Raw genomic sequence first — 7500 nt, 5'->3', positions numbered from 1 at the left:
CGTACCCAGGCTGATATGGCCGTAAGCGAGAATCAATCTCTTGCTACAACATATATAGTCAAAGTGAGTGTGATAAACAGACATTGCATTTTCACCAATTAGATAAGCAGCTTGAACTTTGTGTCACTGAAAAAGTAGAAGAAATTACAAACACTGTTCCCATCACTTTTTAGCACAGGTAGTTGGATAAAATACAAACTTTATTTCCTTTCATCATTTGAACAGGGCAAAGGAGCATAAAGCACACACAAGCTGCATTCAGCAACAATATTCTTGTTTGTCTTATAAATACAAGGCAGATGCTAATTGAAAACACAAGGAAATTTGATCCTATTAAAAAGGCAGGAAGCTGCATTTTGTCAATTCATCATTAAATGCTTACTACAAGGCAGTGTTGCTGATGAAATAGTGCAAGAGCACACCCTCGTGAACAAAATGCTTACAGCACCTGGTATTCCCAGGCGGTCTCCCATCCAAGTACTAACCAGGCCCGACCCTGCTTAGCTTCCGAGATCAGACGAGATCAGGCGTACCCAGGCTGATATGGCCGTAAGCGAGAATCAATCTCTTGCTACAACATATATAGTCAAAGTGAGTCTGATAAAACAGACATTTAGTCAATTCATCATTAAATGCTTACTACAAGGCAGTGTTGCTGATGAAATAGTGCAAGAGCACACCCTCGTGGACAAAATGCTTACAGCACCTGGTATTCCCAGGCGGTCTCCCATCCAAGTACTAACCAGGCCCGACCCTGCTTAGCTTCCGAGATCAGACGAGATCGGGCGTACCCAGGCTGGTATGGCCGTAAGCGAGAAACAATCTCTTGCTACAACATATATAGTCAAAGTGAGTGTGATAAACAGACATTGCATTTTCACCAATTAGATAAGCAGCTTGAACTTTGTGTCACTGAAAAAGTAGAAGAAATTACAAACACTGTTCCCATCACTTTTTAGCACAGGTAGTTGGATAAAATACAAACTTTATTTCCTTTCATCATTTGAACAGGGCAAAGGAGCATAAAGCACACACAAGCTGCATTCAGCAACAATATTCTTGTTTGTCTTATAAATACAAGGCAGATGCTAATTGAAAACACAAGGAAATTTGATCCTATTAAAAAGGCAGGAAGCTGCATTTTGTCAATTCATCATTAAATGCTTACTACAAGGCAGTGTTGCTGATGAAATAGTGCAAGAGCACACCCTCGTGAACAAAATGCTTACAGCACCTGGTATTCCCAGGCGGTCTCCCATCCAAGTACTAACCAGGCCTGACCCTGCTTAGCTTCCGAGATCAGACGAGATCAGGCGTACCCAGGCTGATATGGCCGTAAGCGAGAATCAATCTCTTGCTACAACATATATAGTCAAAGTGAGTCTGATAAAACAGACATTTAGTCAATTCATCATTAAATGCTTACTACAAGGCAGTGTTGCTGATGAAATAGTGCAAGAGCACACCCTCGTGGACAAAATGCTTACAGCACCTGGTATTCCCAGGCGGTCTCCCATCCAAGTACTAACCAGGCCCGACCCTGCTTAGCTTCCGAGATCAGACGAGATCGGGCGTACCCAGGCTGGTATGGCCGTAAGCGAGAAACAATCTCTTGCTACAACATATATAGTCAAAGTGAGTGTGATAAACAGACATTGCATTTTCACCAATTAGATAAGCAGCTTGAACTTTGTGTCACTGAAAAAGTAGAAGAAATTACAAACACTGTTCCCATCACTTTTTAGCACAGGTAGTTGGATAAAATACAAACTTTATTTCCTTTCATCATTTGAACAGGGCAAAGGAGCATAAAGCACACACAAGCTGCATTCAGCAACAATATTCTTGTTTGTCTTATAAATACAAGGCAGATGCTAATTGAAAACACAAGGAAATTTGATCCTATTAAAAAAGGCAGGAAGCTGCATTTTGTCAATTCATCATTAAATGCTTACTACAAGGCAGTGTTGCTGATGAAATAGTGCAAGAGCACACCCTCGTGGACAAAATGCTTACAGCACCTGGTATTCCCAGGCGGTCTCCCATCCAAGTACTAACCAGGCCCGACCCTGCTTAGCTTCCGAGATCAGACGAGATCGGGCGTACCCAGGCTGATATGGCCGTAAGCGAGAATCAATCTCTTGCTACAACATATATAGTCAAAGTGAGTCTGATAAAACAGACATTTAGTCAATTCATCATTAAATGCTTACTACAAGGCAGTGTTGCTGATGAAATAGTGCAAGAGCACACCCTCGTGGACAAAATGCTTACAGCACCTGGTATTCCCAGGCGGTCTCCCATCCAAGTACTAACCAGGCCCGACCCTGCTTAGCTTCCGAGATCAGACGAGATCGGGCGTACCCAGGCTGGTATGGCCGTAAGCGAGAAACAATCTCTTGCTACAACATATATAGTCAAAGTGAGTCTGATAAAACAGACATTTAGTCAATTCATCATTAAATGCTTACTACAAGGCAGTGTTGCTGATGAAATAGTGCAAGAGCACACCCTCGTGGACAAAATGCTTACAGCACCTGGTATTCCCAGGCGGTCTCCAATCCAAGTACTAAACAGGCCCGACCCTGCTTAGCTTCCGAGATCAGACGAGATCGGGCGTACCCAGGCTGGTATGGCCGTAAGCGAGAAACAATCTCTTGCTACAACATATATAGTCAACGTGAGTGTGATAAACAGACATTGCATTTTCACCAATTAGATAAGCAGCTTGAACTTTGTGTCACTGAAAAAGTAGAAGAAATTACAAACACTGTTCCCATCACTTTTTAGCACAGGTAGTTGGATAAAATACAAACTTTATTTCCTTTCATCATTTGAACAGGGCAAAGGAGCATAAAGCACACACAAGCTGCATTCAGCAACAATATTCTTGTTTGTCTTATAAATACAAGGCAGATGCTAATTGAAAACACAAGGAAATTTGATCCTATTAAAAAGGCAGGAAGCTGCATTTTGTCAATTCATCATTAAATGCTTACTACAAGGCAGTGTTGCTGATGAAATAGTGCAAGAGCACACCCTCGTGGACAAAATGCTTACAGCACCTGGTATTCCCAGGCGGTCTCCCATCCAAGTACTAACCAGGCCCGACCCTGCTTAGCTTCCGAGATCAGACGAGATCGGGCGTACCCAGGCTGGTATGGCCGTAAGCGAGAAACAATCTCTTGCTACAACATATATAGTCAAAGTGAGTGTGATAAACAGACATTGCATTTTCACCAATTAGATAAGCAGCTTGAACTTTGTGTCACTGAAAAAGTAGAAGAAATTACAAACACTGTTCCCATCTCTTTTTAGCACAGGTAGTTGGATAAAATACAAACTTTATTTCATTTCATCATTTGAACAGGGCAAAGGAGCATAAAGCACACACAAGCTGCATTCAGCAACAATATTCTTGTTTGTCTTATAAATACAAGGCAGATGCTAATTGAAAACACAAGGAAATTTGATCCTATTAAAAAGGCAGGAAGCTGCATTTAGTCAATTCATGATTAAATGCTTACTACAAGGCAGTGTTGCTGATGAAATAGTGCAAGAGCACACCCTCGTGGACAAAATGCTTACAGCACCTGGTATTCCCAGGCGGTCTCCCATCCAAGTACTAACCAGGCCCGACCCTGCTTAGCTTCCGAGATCAGACGAGATCGGGCGTACCCAGGCTGATATGGCCGTAAGCGAGAATCAATCTCTTGCTACAACATATATAGTCAAAGTGAGTCTGATAAAAACAGACATTTAGTCAATTCATCATTAAATGCTTACTACAAGGCAGTGTTGCTGATGAAATAGTGCAAGAGCACACCCTCGTGGACAAAATGCTTACAGCACCTGGTATTCCCAGGCGGTCTCCCATCCAAGTACTAACCAGGCCCGACCCTGCTTAGCTTCCGAGATCAGACGAGATCGGGCGTACCCAGGCTGATATGGCCGTAAGCGAGAATCAATCTCTTGCTACAACATATATAGTCAAAGTGAGTCTGATAAAACAGACATTTAGTCAATTCATCATTAAATGCTTACTACAAGGCAGTGTTGCTGATGAAATAGTGCAAGAGCACACCCTCGTGGACAAAATGCTTACAGCACCTGGTATTCCCAGGCGGTCTCCCATCCAAGTACTAACCAGGCCCGACCCTGCTTAGCTTCCGAGATCAGACGAGATCGGGCGTACCCAGGCTGGTATGGCCGTAAGCGAGAAACAATCTCTTGCTACAACATATATAGTCAAAGTGAGTCTGATAAAACAGACATTTAGTCAATTCATCATTAAATGCTTACTACAAGGCAGTGTTGCTGATGAAATAGTGCAAGAGCACACCCTCGTGGACAAAATGCTTACAGCACCTGGTATTCCCAGGCGGTCTCCAATCCAAGTACTAAACAGGCCCGACCCTGCTTAGCTTCCGAGATCAGACGAGATCGGGCGTACCCAGGCTGGTATGGCCGTAAGCGAGAAACAATCTCTTGCTACAACATATATAGTCAACGTGAGTGTGATAAACAGACATTGCATTTTCACCAATTAGATAAGCAGCTTGAACTTTGTGTCACTGAAAAAGTAGAAGAAATTACAAACACTGTTCCCATCACTTTTTAGCACAGGTAGTTGGATAAAATACAAACTTTATTTCCTTTCATCATTTGAACAGGGCAAAGGAGCATAAAGCACACACAAGCTGCATTCAGCAACAATATTCTTGTTTGTCTTATAAATACAAGGCAGATGCTAATTGAAAACACAAGGAAATTTGATCCTATTAAAAAGGCAGGAAGCTGCATTTTGTCAATTCATCATTAAATGCTTACTACAAGGCAGTGTTGCTGATGAAATAGTGCAAGAGCACACCCTCGTGGACAAAATGCTTACAGCACCTGGTATTCCCAGGCGGTCTCCCATCCAAGTACTAACCAGGCCCGACCCTGCTTAGCTTCCGAGATCAGACGAGATCGGGCGTACCCAGGCTGGTATGGCCGTAAGCGAGAAACAATCTCTTGCTACAACATATATAGTCAAAGTGAGTGTGATAAACAGACATTGCATTTTCACCAATTAGATAAGCAGCTTGAACTTTGTGTCACTGAAAAAGTAGAAGAAATTACAAACACTGTTCCCATCACTTTTTAGCACAGGTAGTTGGATAAAATACAAACTTTATTTCCTTTCATCATTTGAACAGGGCAAAGGAGCATAAAGCACACACAAGCTGCATTCAGCAACAATATTCTTGTTTGTCTTATAAATACAAGGCAGATGCTAATTGAAAACACAAGGAAATTTGATCCTATTAAAAAAGGCAGGAAGCTGCATTTTGTCAATTCATCATTAAATGCTTACTACAAGGCAGTGTTGCTGATGAAATAGTGCAAGAGCACACCCTCGTGGACAAAATGCTTACAGCACCTGGTATTCCCAGGCGGTCTCCCATCCAAGTACTAACCAGGCCCGACCCTGCTTAGCTTCCGAGATCAGACGAGATCGGGCGTACCCAGGCTGATATGGCCGTAAGCGAGAATCAATCTCTTGCTACAACATATATAGTCAAAGTGAGTCTGATAAAACAGACATTTAGTCAATTCATCATTAAATGCTTACTACAAGGCAGTGTTGCTGATGAAATAGTGCAAGAGCACACCCTCGTGGACAAAATGCTTACAGCACCTGGTATTCCCAGGCGGTCTCCCATCCAAGTACTAACCAGGCCCGACCCTGCTTAGCTTCCGAGATCAGACGAGATCGGGCGTACCCAGGCTGGTATGGCCGTAAGCGAGAAACAATCTCTTGCTACAACATATATAGTCAAAGTGAGTCTGATAAAACAGACATTTAGTCAATTCATCATTAAATGCTTACTACAAGGCAGTGTTGCTGATGAAATAGTGCAAGAGCACACCCTCGTGGACAAAATGCTTACAGCACCTGGTATTCCCAGGCGGTCTCCAATCCAAGTACTAAACAGGCCCGACCCTGCTTAGCTTCCGAGATCAGACGAGATCGGGCGTACCCAGGCTGGTATGGCCGTAAGCGAGAAACAATCTCTTGCTACAACATATATAGTCAACGTGAGTGTGATAAACAGACATTGCATTTTCACCAATTAGATAAGCAGCTTGAACTTTGTGTCACTGAAAAAGTAGAAGAAATTACAAACACTGTTCCCATCACTTTTTAGCACAGGTAGTTGGATAAAATACAAACTTTATTTCCTTTCATCATTTGAACAGGGCAAAGGAGCATAAAGCACACACAAGCTGCATTCAGCAACAATATTCTTGTTTGTCTTATAAATACAAGGCAGATGCTAATTGAAAACACAAGGAAATTTGATCCTATTAAAAAGGCAGGAAGCTGCATTTTGTCAATTCATCATTAAATGCTTACTACAAGGCAGTGTTGCTGATGAAATAGTGCAAGAGCACACCCTCGTGGACAAAATGCTTACAGCACCTGGTATTCCCAGGCGGTCTCCCATCCAAGTACTAACCAGGCCCGACCCTGCTTAGCTTCCGAGATCAGACGAGATCGGGCGTACCCAGGCTGGTATGGCCGTAAGCGAGAAACAATCTCTTGCTACAACATATATAGTCAAAGTGAGTGTGATAAACAGACATTGCATTTTCACCAATTAGATAAGCAGCTTGAACTTTGTGTCACTGAAAAAGTAGAAGAAATTACAAACACTGTTCCCATCTCTTTTTAGCACAGGTAGTTGGATAAAATACAAACTTTATTTCATTTCATCATTTGAACAGGGCAAAGGAGCATAAAGCACACACAAGCTGCATTCAGCAACAATATTCTTGTTTGTCTTATAAATACAAGGCAGATGCTAATTGAAAACACAAGGAAATTTGATCCTATTAAAAAGGCAGGAAGCTGCATTTAGTCAATTCATGATTAAATGCTTACTACAAGGCAGTGTTGCTGATGAAATAGTGCAAGAGCACACCCTCGTGGACAAAATGCTTACAGCACCTGGTATTCCCAGGCGGTCTCCCATCCAAGTACTAACCAGGCCCGACCCTGCTTAGCTTCCGAGATCAGACGAGATCGGGCGTACCCAGGCTGATATGGCCGTAAGCGAGAATCAATCTCTTGCTACAACATATATAGTCAAAGTGAGTCTGATAAAAACAGACATTTAGTCAATTCATCATTAAATGCTTACTACAAGGCAGTGTTGCTGATGAAATAGTGCAAGAGCACACCCTCGTGGACAAAATGCTTACAGCACCTGGTATTCCCAGGCGGTCTCCCATCCAAGTACTAACCAGGCCCGACCCTGCTTAGCTTCCGAGATCAGACGAGATCGGGCGTACCCAGGCTGATATGGCCGTAAGCGAGAATCAATCTCTTGCTACAACATATATAGTCAAAGTGAGTCTGATAAAACAGACATTTAGTCAATTCATCATTAAATGCTTACTACAAGGCAGTGTTGCTGATGAAATAGTGCAAGAGCACACCCTCGTGGACAA

General features: G+C 42.6%; 20 non-coding genes across 20 annotated transcripts in view; all 20 read right to left on the bottom strand.

Annotated features, from left to right (window-relative positions):
- The window catches only part of LOC145884632 (5S ribosomal RNA), a 119-nt gene extending 92 nt beyond the window's left edge, over positions 1 to 27 (bottom strand). The window contains exon 1 of the ribosomal RNA XR_014396211.1: positions 1 to 27. This exon is cut by the window's left edge and continues 92 nt beyond it. This is a non-coding gene — a ribosomal RNA (5S ribosomal RNA).
- A 409-nt stretch (positions 28 to 436) lies between these two features.
- Positions 437 to 555, bottom strand: LOC145886177 (5S ribosomal RNA). The gene has a single exon (XR_014397761.1). It is a non-coding gene; the product is annotated as a 5S ribosomal RNA (ribosomal RNA).
- A 139-nt stretch (positions 556 to 694) lies between these two features.
- Positions 695 to 813, bottom strand: LOC145857295 (5S ribosomal RNA). The gene has a single exon (XR_014378192.1). It is a non-coding gene; the product is annotated as a 5S ribosomal RNA (ribosomal RNA).
- A 409-nt stretch (positions 814 to 1222) lies between these two features.
- On the bottom strand, positions 1223 to 1341 carry LOC145851792 (5S ribosomal RNA). The gene has a single exon (XR_014373644.1). It is a non-coding gene; the product is annotated as a 5S ribosomal RNA (ribosomal RNA).
- A 139-nt stretch (positions 1342 to 1480) lies between these two features.
- Positions 1481 to 1599, bottom strand: LOC145857294 (5S ribosomal RNA). Its single transcript, XR_014378191.1, has one exon. It is a non-coding gene; the product is annotated as a 5S ribosomal RNA (ribosomal RNA).
- Positions 1600 to 2009: 410 nt separating this feature from the next.
- Positions 2010 to 2128, bottom strand: LOC145883843 (5S ribosomal RNA). Its single transcript, XR_014395419.1, has one exon. It is a non-coding gene; the product is annotated as a 5S ribosomal RNA (ribosomal RNA).
- Positions 2129 to 2267: 139 nt separating this feature from the next.
- Positions 2268 to 2386, bottom strand: LOC145857293 (5S ribosomal RNA). Its single transcript, XR_014378190.1, has one exon. It is a non-coding gene; the product is annotated as a 5S ribosomal RNA (ribosomal RNA).
- Positions 2387 to 2525: 139 nt separating this feature from the next.
- LOC145851098 (5S ribosomal RNA) lies at positions 2526 to 2644 on the bottom strand. Its single transcript, XR_014372948.1, has one exon. It is a non-coding gene; the product is annotated as a 5S ribosomal RNA (ribosomal RNA).
- A 409-nt stretch (positions 2645 to 3053) lies between these two features.
- LOC145857292 (5S ribosomal RNA) lies at positions 3054 to 3172 on the bottom strand. Its single transcript, XR_014378189.1, has one exon. It is a non-coding gene; the product is annotated as a 5S ribosomal RNA (ribosomal RNA).
- Positions 3173 to 3581: 409 nt separating this feature from the next.
- Positions 3582 to 3700, bottom strand: LOC145883841 (5S ribosomal RNA). The gene has a single exon (XR_014395417.1). It is a non-coding gene; the product is annotated as a 5S ribosomal RNA (ribosomal RNA).
- Positions 3701 to 3840: 140 nt separating this feature from the next.
- Positions 3841 to 3959, bottom strand: LOC145883840 (5S ribosomal RNA). Its single transcript, XR_014395416.1, has one exon. It is a non-coding gene; the product is annotated as a 5S ribosomal RNA (ribosomal RNA).
- A 139-nt stretch (positions 3960 to 4098) lies between these two features.
- LOC145857291 (5S ribosomal RNA) lies at positions 4099 to 4217 on the bottom strand. Its single transcript, XR_014378188.1, has one exon. It is a non-coding gene; the product is annotated as a 5S ribosomal RNA (ribosomal RNA).
- A 139-nt stretch (positions 4218 to 4356) lies between these two features.
- LOC145851097 (5S ribosomal RNA) lies at positions 4357 to 4475 on the bottom strand. The gene has a single exon (XR_014372947.1). It is a non-coding gene; the product is annotated as a 5S ribosomal RNA (ribosomal RNA).
- A 409-nt stretch (positions 4476 to 4884) lies between these two features.
- LOC145857290 (5S ribosomal RNA) lies at positions 4885 to 5003 on the bottom strand. The gene has a single exon (XR_014378187.1). It is a non-coding gene; the product is annotated as a 5S ribosomal RNA (ribosomal RNA).
- Positions 5004 to 5413: 410 nt separating this feature from the next.
- LOC145883839 (5S ribosomal RNA) lies at positions 5414 to 5532 on the bottom strand. Its single transcript, XR_014395415.1, has one exon. It is a non-coding gene; the product is annotated as a 5S ribosomal RNA (ribosomal RNA).
- Positions 5533 to 5671: 139 nt separating this feature from the next.
- LOC145857288 (5S ribosomal RNA) lies at positions 5672 to 5790 on the bottom strand. Its single transcript, XR_014378185.1, has one exon. It is a non-coding gene; the product is annotated as a 5S ribosomal RNA (ribosomal RNA).
- Positions 5791 to 5929: 139 nt separating this feature from the next.
- Positions 5930 to 6048, bottom strand: LOC145851096 (5S ribosomal RNA). Its single transcript, XR_014372946.1, has one exon. It is a non-coding gene; the product is annotated as a 5S ribosomal RNA (ribosomal RNA).
- A 409-nt stretch (positions 6049 to 6457) lies between these two features.
- LOC145857287 (5S ribosomal RNA) lies at positions 6458 to 6576 on the bottom strand. Its single transcript, XR_014378184.1, has one exon. It is a non-coding gene; the product is annotated as a 5S ribosomal RNA (ribosomal RNA).
- Positions 6577 to 6985: 409 nt separating this feature from the next.
- LOC145883838 (5S ribosomal RNA) lies at positions 6986 to 7104 on the bottom strand. The gene has a single exon (XR_014395414.1). It is a non-coding gene; the product is annotated as a 5S ribosomal RNA (ribosomal RNA).
- Positions 7105 to 7244: 140 nt separating this feature from the next.
- LOC145883837 (5S ribosomal RNA) lies at positions 7245 to 7363 on the bottom strand. Its single transcript, XR_014395413.1, has one exon. It is a non-coding gene; the product is annotated as a 5S ribosomal RNA (ribosomal RNA).
- Between the last annotated feature and the right edge of the window lie 137 nt (positions 7364 to 7500).

Source organism: Salmo salar, chromosome 08 (genome assembly GCF_965601325.2).
Source record: "Salmo salar chromosome 08, fSalSal1, whole genome shotgun sequence".
Taxonomy (NCBI): Eukaryota; Metazoa; Chordata; class Actinopteri; order Salmoniformes; family Salmonidae; genus Salmo; species Salmo salar.
The sequence above is the reverse complement of the archived record's forward strand: the minus strand, read 5'-3'. Positions and strand labels throughout refer to the sequence as shown.